At 39.8% G+C, this 13,987-nt stretch overlaps 1 protein-coding gene across 10 annotated transcripts in view; it reads right to left on the bottom strand.

The window, feature by feature from the left end:
* FAM110B (family with sequence similarity 110 member B) overlaps positions 1 to 13,987 on the bottom strand; it is a 116,029-nt gene that overhangs the window by 60,049 nt on the left and 41,993 nt on the right. The window contains exon 1 of one of the 10 annotated variants that reach the window (XM_055799258.1): positions 921 to 1,051. The exons of the other annotated variants lie outside the window; for them this stretch is intronic. The gene's annotated coding sequence lies outside the window, so the exon portion shown is untranslated. Of the gene's footprint in view, positions 1 to 920; positions 1,052 to 13,987 lie in introns of those variants that run through there. 10 annotated transcript variants of the gene reach the window in all.

The following is a 13,987-nucleotide window of genomic DNA, read 5'->3' on the forward strand; positions in this document are numbered from 1 at the left end:
CACTTGCTCCCTTCTGTTCTGAACAGCTTTCACTGTAAAATATGCTCATTAAATATGCATGCTTTTTATAGGAAAAGTTATGATCAATTGATGCATAGGTCAAGTATGAAAAGAACCTAAATGAGTATGATGCTATTATAAATACTGTAAGTCTCAGAATCACAGATGACAGATTGGCATATATATCATTTCATCCCACTGCTGAAGGCAGTTCTGACAATAAACAAGGCTCTGGGCCAAAATTTCAGCCTTTGAGAACAATACATATATGTGTGTGTGTATATATATGTATGCATGTATAAAGTACATGTGTGTGCAATCTAAGGATATACTGCAATCTACCAGGCAGGGTGGCTTTAGTTTCATTTTGAAAGCCACTTAAATTAAAACCCAGTGGATGAAACAAAGAATCCACCCAAACATGAAGGCTCCAGCATCTTTGTTGAAAGAACAATAGCATATTACTCCTCATCCCTCTACCTTGTTACAAGAGAAACATCAAGACAGTAATTGCTGTGATCAAACTAAAGAACACTTCACAGAATTATTCTTTAAACTAATCACTATTTATAGAGATTTATCTTCATATGCCAATAGTCATAAATGCCCTAATTCAATTGCTTTGCAGAAAACATCCCAATAAAAGAAATATTTCCGTTAGCAAAACAAAAGGCAACCAGTAAAATCAGTTGCATGCACAGGCTCAACATTTCAAATTAAAGCAATATTCCTGTATAAATACACTCTGTTTTTGAACTAAATCCACTCTGATGATGAGTTTTGTAATCTGATGGCTCTCTCACCAGAGTACACATGATATTAATGAAAGCAAGATCAAATTAAACAGATGACATGATTAACAGTATTCATTTCATGCAGGGCTGTTTTACCGGAGAGATAAAAGACCTGAAAGTAATTACCACCAAGTAAAACTCCTTCGGTGACCTCTCCGCTTGCAGCTAGCGGTCCTTAAGTACTGATGTTTTGCAACAAAGACCAGTGCCTTTCATCTGTGGGCTTTCTTTTACGCTACAAGCTGAGCACCTCTCCCGTTGCATGCACACAGTACCTCTGTATCTATGTCTGTAATGCAGCATAAAGATTACTGGGGAAACCTATCAAACCAGCAGGCAGCAACCTCGCCCGCCAATAAGCGCCAGGCACATGCAGAATCCAGCACATGCTCGCTGAGGCTCGCAGACTGTCACCACTGCTTAGCAGGCTGCTAATCTAATTATAGCCATTTGCCATAGCACAGGGCTGCTGAGGCACTGTGCACGAGGAAATGAGAGCCGAACAGATTACACCTTTTAGCCGAAAGCATCAACATTTGGGACTGTTATTTGGCTGGGTGCATAAAGATAAAATGCCTGTTTGGGGCTTTTTCTTGCTGTTTTTCCAAATGATCCGCCTATGAGGGGGTTTGCCGCTGCCTCTGAAAAAAGGATATATTTAGGAGTGCTCTTTCAGAAGCCAACCACTTCTAGTTTGCTAGGTCTATTAGGAGACAATAAAATGCAGCAGTTTATTCCACCAGTAGGAATTCTTGTTTTGAATGTACACATTACCAGCGTCACATACACAGTAGATCTCAGATCGGTTTATGTACAGTACTTCACAATCTACAATGTAGACCTCAGATCTGTGAGGCACCACACACATGCTTTCAGCACACAGTAGCCCTAACAGAAATCAACAGGACCCCCTCTGTCCTTTACGTTTACATGTGGGCAGATACTCAGATGACCCGACAGCTTCAGTGTGCATTGGCACATAAAGTCCTAACTAAGCTTTCATGAGGCTATGGTGGAAATGCCAAGGAACCTGTTGCCATTATGCAAAACAACTGAATTCATTTGGAAAGTAACTTGCCGTGAGCAAATACGCCTTAGAAGTATGGGGAACTCAGTCTAGCAACCCTTAAATTCATTTTATAAATATGTAAGTCCACAAAAGTAAGGAAAGTTATGATCTAAGAGGCCATTATATATTTGAAAGGTCCTGAGAGGTTCTACAATATCAGGTAAACAATCATGAAAAAAAAGATACAGGTACCTGTAGTCTAGTCTTCCTTGACAATAAATTTCAATTAATCTTTGCTCTAATCAGCACAAATCAGAATCAATCTTCTGAAGCTTCCTGTTCCCACATGGTTCATATGACCACCTAAGCTTTACACTGACCAAAAGGTTTTCAAACATCAGTGACAAGATGAAATTACACAGCTTGCTTCTCAGAAGTGCCAGTCCCAGCTGTCTCTTGTGAAACACAGTACATTTTTCATTAACAATATTGCCAAAATATGCACATACAAACTTTACAGCACATTAAGATGTTCCACTAAGTTACACATAAAACGCACCCATAAACACTACACTTACAAGACCCTGAACCACCCCTGCAGTAATGAGTTCCTATATACCCACAGTGGCATTTTTCTTAATTCTTTACTCTTTATCACCAGCACCATACAGCATCAGGCACAGTCCAAATGCAGGATATTAAAGGTTGTTTATAAACATTTTTATCTATCATACTTACTTCAGTACAAAAATTGTTTGCTACTACATAAAATGTTCCTAATGGCACAAGATTTCAACGTGGTAACAGTGCAAGACCACATTTATTGACAATATGTAAATAGCCATGTCACAGCTTTCTTAATCTACCACTGAAAATTGCTCATAAAGAGTCACTTTGTGCTAGAAGCAAACTTCATCTCTGTAAGAAAAATATTCTCAAAGCCATATATGGCTAGAAATAAAAATCAAATGCAGAAATAGCAGCATTTTACTCCTTGATTCAATGTTCAGTCAACATCAAGTTTTGTGTTGTAATAAATGAAGGAGGCTGTTTTATTAAGTCTTCCTTTTCAGATTGCATCATCTAAGGAGCTCATCAGTTTATAAAAACTGTGCTTCTTTATAATACTGTAGAATATTCCAAGTTTCTCAGCACTACTGCTTGAAGCCAGAACACTATGTATTCCATGAATAAAGGCAGGAGGGGCCATTATACAACAGTTAAAAACTTAATTTTAAAAGAGTTCAAGAGACATGTGAAGAAGAGGTGTGCAATTTGATTGTCAAATGCACATCGACTTTTCCAACGTTTTGCCAAAGGTAGCAAAAGGGGAACACGACCAATAGTCCTGACCCCAGTCCTCTGATCCAGCTATTTGGAATGCTCATGTTTGCTAGGCAAAGGAAAAGACACGCACACAGACAAAATAAAGAAAATCAAAGAGACTTCAATCATTCTTTTAATCTAGTCCACATTCAGAGACCACCAAGGCACCTACAACAGGTGACAAAATGACCAAGAATCCTTAAAGAAGAATTAAGCAGGCTTCCGGTATCATGGGACTCTCACTTTTGGCTCCCTCCGATGCAAGCTGCTAAGCCTACATATCCCTTACCTCTGCCCAGCAGCTCCCAGAGCCCTTGTTGTTCCCTCCTGTGCAGTTCCAGCACTGCTTCCCAGCAGTCAGCCTCCCAGCTCCTCCCTATGGAGCTGCTGGCTCTGAGGGCATGTAAAGCCCATGTCCTCACAAGGGCTGCACCTGCAGCGTGCCCTCAACATACCATTGCAGCAGGGTGTTTATTCTAGGAGTTGCTTGCTTTCTTAAAGTGCCATGGTTGGGGAACACACTGACAGCTGCAAAGCTGAATTCCAAGAGACACCTACTTGTCTCTGCAACACGATCAACATTCACTAAGCCTCTGAGCTTAGCTTGGCAGACCAGTCAGGAGAGTCTCAATGTCTGTCTCTACTTTAACAATCACTTCTAACCATTGCAATGATGTGTTGGGCGAGGAAGGCACGTGGAACAGCACTGTAGGTCTGACATTTGGAGCCAGAGGTCATTTGTGAGGGCCCATGTTCGGCAAAGGCAGGTGGCTAAAACTCCAACTGAGAACAATGCAGAGCTCCACCAGCCTGCCCTGCTGCCCATGGTGATCACACACGAGCATCTGGACAAGGCACCAGACCTGCAATAGGATACAGCCACATATAAGCATGCCAGCAAGAGAGGCCAAGAAAGGTTTCATGAGGACACAGCCACAAGAGATTATGAGTCCCAGAGAGAGGACACGGGTTTCATGAGGACACAGTCACAAGAGACTCCAGCAAGTCTCTGTTGAAAGTGAACAAATTGTGAAAGCTACACAAGTTGGCCAATATCTGGCAGACTTTCATTGAAAGCAAAAGGCTGTCCCTGGCACAAGTTATCCACTTGTGCTAAGCTTCAAGTTCCTGCTCCTCTGCATGGAAACAGAATGTCTCTACAATGTTAAGTTTTCTCTAGCCCTGTTCCTTGACAGAACAGTTCCAATCACATTTTTCCAAAGCCATATGGTCTGAGGCAGATGCCCATCACAGAGGGGAGAGGAAAACCTATGGAGATATGATGAATTCATCGTATGGTACTGAACCCAGCATCTTACAGCGAAAACTGCCTAGCTAGCACATTAATGAATTTTACACTCCATTTAGGCATATCTAAGTGAATTAACAGACAGATGACTATTTTGGGAACAAATAACTTTATACTATGTTGTGATCACTTGTGTAAGTACACATCTATTCAATGATTTCATTACAAAAATGCTAAAAATACAAATTTTCTGGTGCGCCTTGCAACTATATAGGTTTCACCTGTCTAGAACTTCCACTGTTTAGAATCACTTAACCTTTGACTTAAACATATACCAAATATTGTTTGGAAACTGCTACCTCAGTTAGTTAATTAGATTTTGCAAAGTATAGTAAACATATGGAATTAAAATGAGTTGAACAAAAAGGTTGGTGAATCAACATGCTACATTTCTAAAGGCAATAGTGTGTACTTTCCCAAGCTGTAGCCTTGAGAGATTGAACTGAACCAATTACTCTAATGAATATTTTACTTGGCTTGATGCATTCATTAGACTTCAGAAGTAAGCTAAACTATCCCATGGTTATGTATACATAAAACCAACAACAAAATCTTAAGATTTCTGTATGGTACTTTTTACATTTATAGAAATCAAAAGATGAGGAGAGTTTTCCCTAAATTTGTCTAGATTTCAGTTTTCCCTCACAAAGAAATTTACTTTTTCTTTTGAAAACAACCTTTGACTTCACAATAGTTTTTTGTTGGGCTCTTGCCTTTCTTAGCAAGTACTTGATGGAGTTTGGGAAGTCTGCAAACTGGTGGCAAACCCATCACAAAGCCTATCATCGTTCAGAGGAAAATGAAACATGGGCCTGGTGTTTGCCATGTAAACTTTTCTCAGGAAGTCACGAATGCCAGGCTTCAAGGTCAGCACTCAGCATGGAAAAAAAATACATTCGTTTTACAGAGCCCAGGGATATTTCTTGGATTGATCCCAGTTTCAATTGGTAAGACAACAGTTGCCTGTACATGTGTGCATATACACGTGTGTACATTTCAGTGCTACTGATCATGTTTTGAAGTTGGTCAGCTAACCTGCAACTTCAGGGTTTTCTTTTCAAGTGTGCTAATTATATCCATAAACACCCCAGACCGCACTCCTCTGGATGCTTAATAACAGGCAGAGATATTTCAATATTAAAGCCAGAGATTTTCTGCAGAACAGCACTATGATTGATTCCTACAGAGTTATTTTTTATATCATTCATTTCACTTTTTTCTCAGAATCATGAAAAAAAAAATCCACACCCCCATGTTCCACAGGACATTACCATCCCTCACCTTCACAGACCTACAATGTTAGCATGGTCTTTACCAAACACCTAACTGAGTGAAATGAAGGCACCTGTCCATCACTGCCACCTTGGAGAACCATGGGAGGATCAGTTAAGCTGTCAGTGAGGTGTGTTTCATCCTACCGCTGATGGATGCAGTAAAGAAGAACCGTGAAGACCGCAGGAGGTTTACTATGCTGAGCATTTGCACTTTGGCCACACAACCAGACATGTAAGAACACAGTATTATTTTGTTGGTATCCTTAAGAAAACAGAAATCCCAAATTCAAATAAGTCATTTTAAAGACTTCACATCACTCTGAAACATGCTTCCTGTCACACTACTCCAGCACACCTCCATCCCAACGCTGACCTTCCTCCTCAAGTTCCTTCCATTTTTCCTTCACTGCAATGTTTTCTTCCACCTTCATACCATATTTCAATAATCACTTCAAACTATACAAATATATTTCATGCCCTCTTGTCTTTCCATCCTACTTATTTTTTCCTCCACTACCTTTCCTCAAAGCTAGCAGCAGAGATGAGTATGAACTGTTAATTTTAGAAGGCAACACACCTGTCAGCTCAACTGAGACCTCAGCAAGGCCAAAACATGTGTCTTCTGTCCACTACTTTATGACCTCTGGCTGACCAGCTAGGCAGCCATGAAGTAGGTGAGCCACAGAAAGGGTGCACACTGCTTACCAGTAACACAGTAAGTACAAGAAATAGCTTTAAATAGCATATCCAGGCCATGGACCCCATGTAGCGCATGCCTGATTTGCATAAAATCAACGATCATGACCCTAGTGAAACAAAGATTATAAAATATATTATAGAAAAAGCAGTCTCTGCTTCCAAACAACAAAGTTAGAAAGACACATTAGCAGAACATAATGAACAAGTTTAAAAAGAGAAAGCAATTGGGGGAAAAAAAAAAGGAAACATGACTGATGTTAAAATGCTGAAGTCCTAACATAAGGTATTACGTTAGCAAAAGTCAACTACTCACAAGGACATGGGAGGTTAAAACTACATTAGAACAAACCACAATAGGGCTTTAGAAATGGAGATACATTTTTCTGTACTTATGGTGGAAAATAGGGATCCTAAGAGTATCACTTAAGCCAGAAAACTGACAGACAAGTACAGATTTTCCTCAGTGGAAGAGCAGAAAAAACGAGCTTGCAATATACTAAGTATACTTCCAGTACCTCCACATCATTAATTTTCATCACCACTGCTGGCACTTTCTTCCCCTTATTTAGTATCATTTTCACTGTGACCACCTTACTGCAGTGAGTGATACACTCGGCATCAGATTGTATCTGAGATATCTATAGGTTGGCCTGGGAAAACTTTAAATGCAAGTCTGCCATTAGAGGACAGGTATAATTTTTCAAAAATGCTATGCTGCGAAGAGCACAAAAACTGAAGGATGAAGTGTAGCATTCCTTCCTTTGAAGGGAAGTCAGACTTGCTCACTTATGTAATTAAGAATGTTATTTCCAATTCTGAGTAGAAAGCGCAGCTCCAAGGCCGCCTTTGATCTTGTGTGATGACAATGAAGACCCATCAAGCTCTCTAAAGCCCATTGTTATTTTATTCTTCAAAGACTGTTTTCCGGTCTCTTACATCTCTCTATGCGAAGTGTTTACGTTGAGCTGCAAGATGCAACTAGAAAGCAAGTCAAGGTGTGACTGTCAGAACATGAAGTGATTCCTCACAGATGCTAATGTGTACAGGCACTCGCTGAAAACCTGCCCTGCTGCCAGCGACCTTGCTGGGAGCTTGGAGACTTGAAGTCTCAAAGGTTTGCAGTCTCTAGTCCACACCCATAATTCAGAGTTTCAGAGCAACTCTCAGATCTTGCTACTTTACACAAGAGTTGAAGATACTCAGCACAATGAATCCCAGAAGAAAACTAGCTTTGAATTCAATAGCTTTCGTTATCATTTCAAGGCTAACAAGTTTGAAGACAGCCTACTGAACTTCAAAACTTTTTAGCCAAATGTAAAATAAATTTAGATTTTAATCTTAGAAAGATTATTAATTTAATGACTAGAAATTGTGTCCATATAAGACTTCCAACCGTGACTCGCCATACTAGAACCCAGTCTCACAGACTTCTTACAAGAAACCAGAAACATTTTGCTGGCACAGATGAAAAGCCTCTCCAGGAAGAGAAGTTTAATTATTTAATAGAGGAAGTCAAAAAGCCATTTTATAAAAAAATCTTCAGGAGTCTCATTCCACATAATGTTCCCGAATAAGAGCACACTTGCATCTTGGGCAGCTTGTAGACCTAGCAGCTAAAATTCACAGGGCTGATAAGATCCCAGACCCTTCTTCCAAAACTGCTTGCAGGTTTTATCAATCCTCTAATGCAAAATGAGAGCACAAGTCACATAACTAGGGCTACCAAAAAAAGGGGGTCAGACAGGTACCCACCTTTCCAGCCTAGAGACCCCCACTCCTTGTTAGCATGGGAGCTAGGGAGCGCTCTGAAGAAGATGGGAAACGTGCACCAAGGGGACACCATCGCGTACTGGGGACAAATTACACACTGGTCTCCATTCTCAAATCTTTTTCAGGCAAAACATCAGGCATTTTCCTCACCTTCCTTTCTTAGGCCTGGGGGCAAAACCTGTTGCCCATTTTCTCCACAGCACATGTCTGCATGACACAGTAGCCTTACACAAGTCACCACTTGTAATACTACTGATGCCAACAACCAGAATTTCCTCAGGTGGCCATCCTCACAAAGTGCTGACTGCTCAGAGGATCAATCCCAAATCAGATGAAGCCTTTTATCCCTTTGTCCTAGCTGCAAATCGCCAGTGCTTCCAAAACAGGTTTCTACAATCACAGGCATTGAGATCTTCAGTTTTACGTTAAACAAAATGCAAGTACGTAACAACCTTTGTCTCACCGGCAGTGTAATTTAACACTGCTGACACACACATCATTTTAGTGGGCATTTATTATTTCAGCAAGAACTTATATATCAACATAAGATTAGGAATAAAGCAGGCTAATGGTTACAGGTCTGAATTTAAGTCTCCACTGAGAACTCACATGCGTATTTGTGCTCACAAGATGTAGCAAGTATGACTCGTCTTTTCTAATACTGTACCCTGTGAAGGACAGCACATTTTTGAGATCACTGGTTTCCCACTACGTCAAGCAGGTGATGTCTCAGTGGTGAGTCTTAAAGTCCCAAACATGTCAGAGGTGGAAAGGGAAATCAGTAATCCCGTAATAAATTAACCTTAATAATATAACAATAATCTTTTTTTCTTGCCCCTATAGAAATTAGGTACAAACATGGGAAGACAAGGTCAAAAAGTAAGCACTCAAAATTAAGTGAAGTCAGAACTGGAGCTTTCAATCTGTCTCAAACACTTATTTCCTGCATGTTCTACAATAATGTAGTCTTTAGTGGTCTGAACAAGAAATTCTTTCCTTGCTCCCCAAACTTCTGCCTTAATCAAGATCTAAAGAAGAAGCTGCTCCAATGCTAATCAGAAATTAAACAGACACCGATACTTTCAAAGCAAATTCCAGCAGTCTGTAGTCAAAACATAAGCAGCATAACCACAGTAAAAGGGATGCTAGAGAAGGGAAACATGAGCAAGTTTCAAAGTTGCAGAAGTGTTTAATACTGACTGTATTGCAATGTCACTGTATGCATTATTCATATTTTATAACAGAAACCACCTAAGTATAAAAACACTGCACAACTTAAAAACCATTATAACTTCTATACTCAGATGGACCGCCACATGCAATCCCACCGTATTCCAACCATTAGCATAAACATTTATATTTGGAAGGACCAAGGGGGAGCAATGTAAATAACCCTGCACATAGTAGATCAGTTCAGCACACAGGCTACGGTGTCTGCATGGCTAACCCGCAAAATCTAACCGTTTATCTCAAAGTATTCAAGCTATTCTGAGTACTTAAAACTGCCCCATTTATATAATTCCGTATCTGTTTCATTAAAAACAAATTGAAATAGCTTTGAAATATTGATGTTGAGAAGAATTTAGAAGGCTCATTTTCTCTTTGGGTACTTGGAATGTAACATCTCTTATGGTAAACTAGTACACTACATCAGGAAACAGTAGCTTTTCTATTGTTTTGCATCAGCCCCCAGTATCAATACAGGCTGGGTGGAGAATGGATTGAAAGTAGCCCTGAGGAGAAAGACTTGGTGGTGCCGGTGGATGAAAAACTCGACACAGCCTGACAATGCGTGCTTGCAGCCCAGAAAGCCAACCTTATCCTGGGCTGCATCAAAAGAAACACAGCTAGCAGGTCAAGGGAGGTGATCTTCCCCCCCTACTCTGCTCTTGTGAGACCCCACATGGAGTACTGCGTTCAGCTCTGAAGTCCTCTATACAGAAAAGACTCGGACCTGTTGGGAAGAGTCCAGAGGAGGGCCATGAAGATGATCAGAGGGCTGGAGCACCTTGCCTATGCCCAACACTTGGAGAGTCGGAGTTGTTCAGCCTGGAGATGAGAAGGCTCCGGGGAAACCTCATAACAGCCCTACAGAGCCTAAAGGGGGCCTGCAAGAAAGCTGGAGAGGGACTTTTTACAAAGGTATGTAGTGATAGGACAAGGGGGAATGGCTTTAAACTAAATGCGGGTAGATTTAAATTAGATATTAGGAAGAGATTCTTTACTGTGAGGGTGGTGAGACAACAGAACAAGCTGCCAAGAGCAGCTGTGGATGCCCCATCCCTGGAAGTGTTCAAGGCCAGGCTGGATGGGGCTTTGAGCAACCTGGTCTAGTGGAAGGTGTCCCTGCCCATGGCAGGGGGGTTGGAAATAGATGTTCTTTAAGGTCTCTTCCTACCCAAACCATTCTATGACCTTATCAATAAAATAAGACCAAAAAGCAATTAAATTAGATCTATGATTTCTTTTTTAAAATTTACTTCATAAGTTAGGGTAAAGAATTAACTATGTTAAGAAGTCTGTACTCATGCAAAATTTGGGATTTAAATTAACTTTAACAGATCTGAGAGCTCATAAAGGAAAAGCCTGAAAGTTATCTTTCACGTTTTGCAGTAGTCATAGTATTTTTTTAGGTATCTGTATGCATATTTTTTCAACTTCCAAAACTACTGAAAGAATGGATTTGGAGTAAAACTAGTAACTCCTTAAAGTCTTCCCAAAGGTGTCATAATATCTCATGTCTCACAACCCACAACATCCCTCCAGCCTTCCTGTAGCTGAAGTCTGAGTTAGTGTTTGGCAGAACTTACAGGTAACTTCAAGTAAATAAAATACAAGGGGAAAAAGTACCAAGCCAAACTAACTACGATACATGAGATGGTCTGGAGATTAAGAAAGTAAAGCCTGAAATCTGTAGAAACTGGTGGCAGTGAAAGAGATACATGCCTGCACTTGAGAAGTTTACCATGTAAAAAAAGAAAAAAAAAACCCGCCACCAAAAAAAAAAAAACCCAAAACAACACAAAAAACAAAAGGAAATGAAGAAAGCATGTGTACAAAAGAAAGGGGCAAGAAAATCTACACCTAGCAGATATTTACAGGAGGCAGAGAACTCCAGAAAACAAAGGATGCCTTCCAGGTGGGAGTACATTGTTGCTTACCTCATCAGCTTTCAAAGCCTACTGGAGGCAAATCTATAAAATTTGTGAAGAAAAAAGTAAAACTGCCATTGTTGTACACGTTATTTGCATCTCACTACCACAAATCTCAGGGGAACTTACCCGTAACTACTTTAAAAACAAAATTATCCAGGCAAGAACCTTTCCAGCAGCAACATAAGCAGCAGTCATACTTGCCAACCGCCTTTCTTGCAGTGTGGACATAACTTCTTTTACAGATAAATACATTTAATTTACATAGTCTTCAAGGCATCCAGATGGAAAAACAGTATTGATTTCTTGTCTGACCCCCTGTAATTCAGCACTTCAATCTAGTGAGATAAGGTGGCAGATATCCCAATCTCTAGTTAAATACGTCAGTCTGTGGCACACAGCATTTCCTCAGCGGAGTAGGAAAGCCGTTAAGGACAGAGTTATGCCTTGGCAAAGACCAACCACCAAAACGAAGGCATCACTGGAGGTGGTCACTATCAGGGAAACTCTCACCAGGTGGACCCCACAGCATGTAGCAAAGAGAAGTCACCTTCTTAAAAACGGTATCACCTCCAACTGAAAATTGGACCCTGTTGGCAGGTGGGGTGAAGTGTTTTGTGTTTGAAGGTACCATGAAAGAAGACCGAGGACTTATCCTCCACATGCCCTGACCATCAGATGAAAGAGCCTGTGAAGAGCCTGCAGAGGCTGTACTCGTGAGAACACTTGGGAACACTTCCCACATAGTTTTGAACTTTTATTTTTCTAAACATTAATGAAACTCCCTGTAGCTTACAACTGAGAAAATGAAGATAGAAACAAGGATAAGAAGATAGAATAAAGCTAAATATAGGTATAGTTACCTGATGCTTTAGATAACTGCTGAGTCACTTGAGTACTTGCACTAGAATTAAAGCATTCGAAAATTAAAGGCTGCTGGGGTGCAATCTACAAAAGAACGGAAGACTACATTATGTGCATATCCAGGCCACAGTCCTTTTTCCTCCTCCTCCCCCAAATTAGCTGTATTTTATTTTACAAGATGAATCCATTTAGTTCTTTCTACAAAGTTCTTTAACACAAGGAGTATCATTAATTTAAAGAGATTCAAAGTATTAAGCTAACAAGATATGAAGCTATTATCAATCAGGACTCCATACAAATACCTTTTCTGCTTCCCTTAACGCTGAAATTTATAGCATTAACTATGACTCAGATAGGTGAGTGAGTACAGTAACTTGGCATAATCATAAGCAATCATCCAAAACAAGGTGATCTAATATTTGTAATTTAAAATTATCTTGCAATCTGACTTACAAAATAAAGAAAACTAAGATATCATTCAGGTTAGTCAACATTTTCATTACAGGCTGCCTATCAGAGTGAAAACTCAAGTGAATGGGCAGTGCAGAAGAACATGTTCTTGTAGAAATAAGTTATCAAGATAATAACTTGGAACAGTGACAAAGTAAGCATGGAATAAATAGGTTTACTCATTTTTTCAAACCTGTTCCTATTAGTAGAACACAGAAAGAGAAGAAGATGACAAATAGAAATCTCTATAGAAGACAAAACCCTACTGGAATATCCACAGGTAGCAGAAAATTTCATTTAGAATTGATGCAAGTGTATCAAGTTTGGATATTGAAATGATTATGTTTTAATGCCAAGCAATTCTGGACAGAGATAACTTAAATCACACTGAAATCACTGACTAACTTCTGGCTGAGGTCACATATCTTAGTCTTACTTTGCTCAAGTAGTCCACCACAGAGAGCTTTGGATCAAATGCTGTTTATATGACACATGAGAAAAGCTCCTCTGAAAGTTTACAGCACCTAGCCTAATATAAATTACAAATTGTGGCTGCAACAGGCAGCAGCAATAAAAAAGACAAAAGGAATATATATATATATTTATTTTTAAACAATATTAAACAGATCTATGCATTAACATGTCTCTTTATGGAAAACACCATATATAGATCAGAAAACTATTTGAGGATGTTGATATGTACAAATCAGGTCTAGGTTCCAGATTGTGCATTTATCTAGTATAAGTATTTATACTTGCTAAGTCTATTAAGAACCCTATTATTAAGCAGCTTGTTAATTGCTGGGGGTAACAAGCTCTTCTCATGCCATGGTGCCATAGTAGGATGACTCAGGGACAACAGTGAAAAAATAATCAATGAATGAATTCACTGAAAAATTATTTTGTATTCTCTGTACTCTTCGGACTTTAGTAAATCAGAGCACCTAGTACTAGTTCCAGAGGAAAAATTAAATAGGCATCATTTTTGCTCAGCATGCACTCTACAAAACTCTAAGCAGCAAGCCTGAGTGGAAGCATCTGATTTTATCACATAGCAGGTAATTCTGGATCACCTAGGATGACAACTACCATGACAGTAGCTACCCTTCTGGAAGCAAAAAGGGCTATCTTGAAAAGCTACATTTAGTGGAATGATGCAACTTCTGGTAAGCTGGAAGACAATACCAGAACTGCAGTCACAGTAATAAAATTTCAGGAGGACTTAAGTACTCCACTGGAAGCCCACTTATGGCTCACCACAGTGTGTAAAGCGAGCTGCTTGCCTCCACAAAGAGCTCTCTTCAGTGCAGAAAACATGCGGCCTCTGCCTTCTGAAAAGC

Source organism: Falco peregrinus, chromosome 3 (assembly GCF_023634155.1).
Source record: "Falco peregrinus isolate bFalPer1 chromosome 3, bFalPer1.pri, whole genome shotgun sequence".
NCBI classification, from domain to species: domain Eukaryota; kingdom Metazoa; phylum Chordata; class Aves; order Falconiformes; family Falconidae; genus Falco; species Falco peregrinus.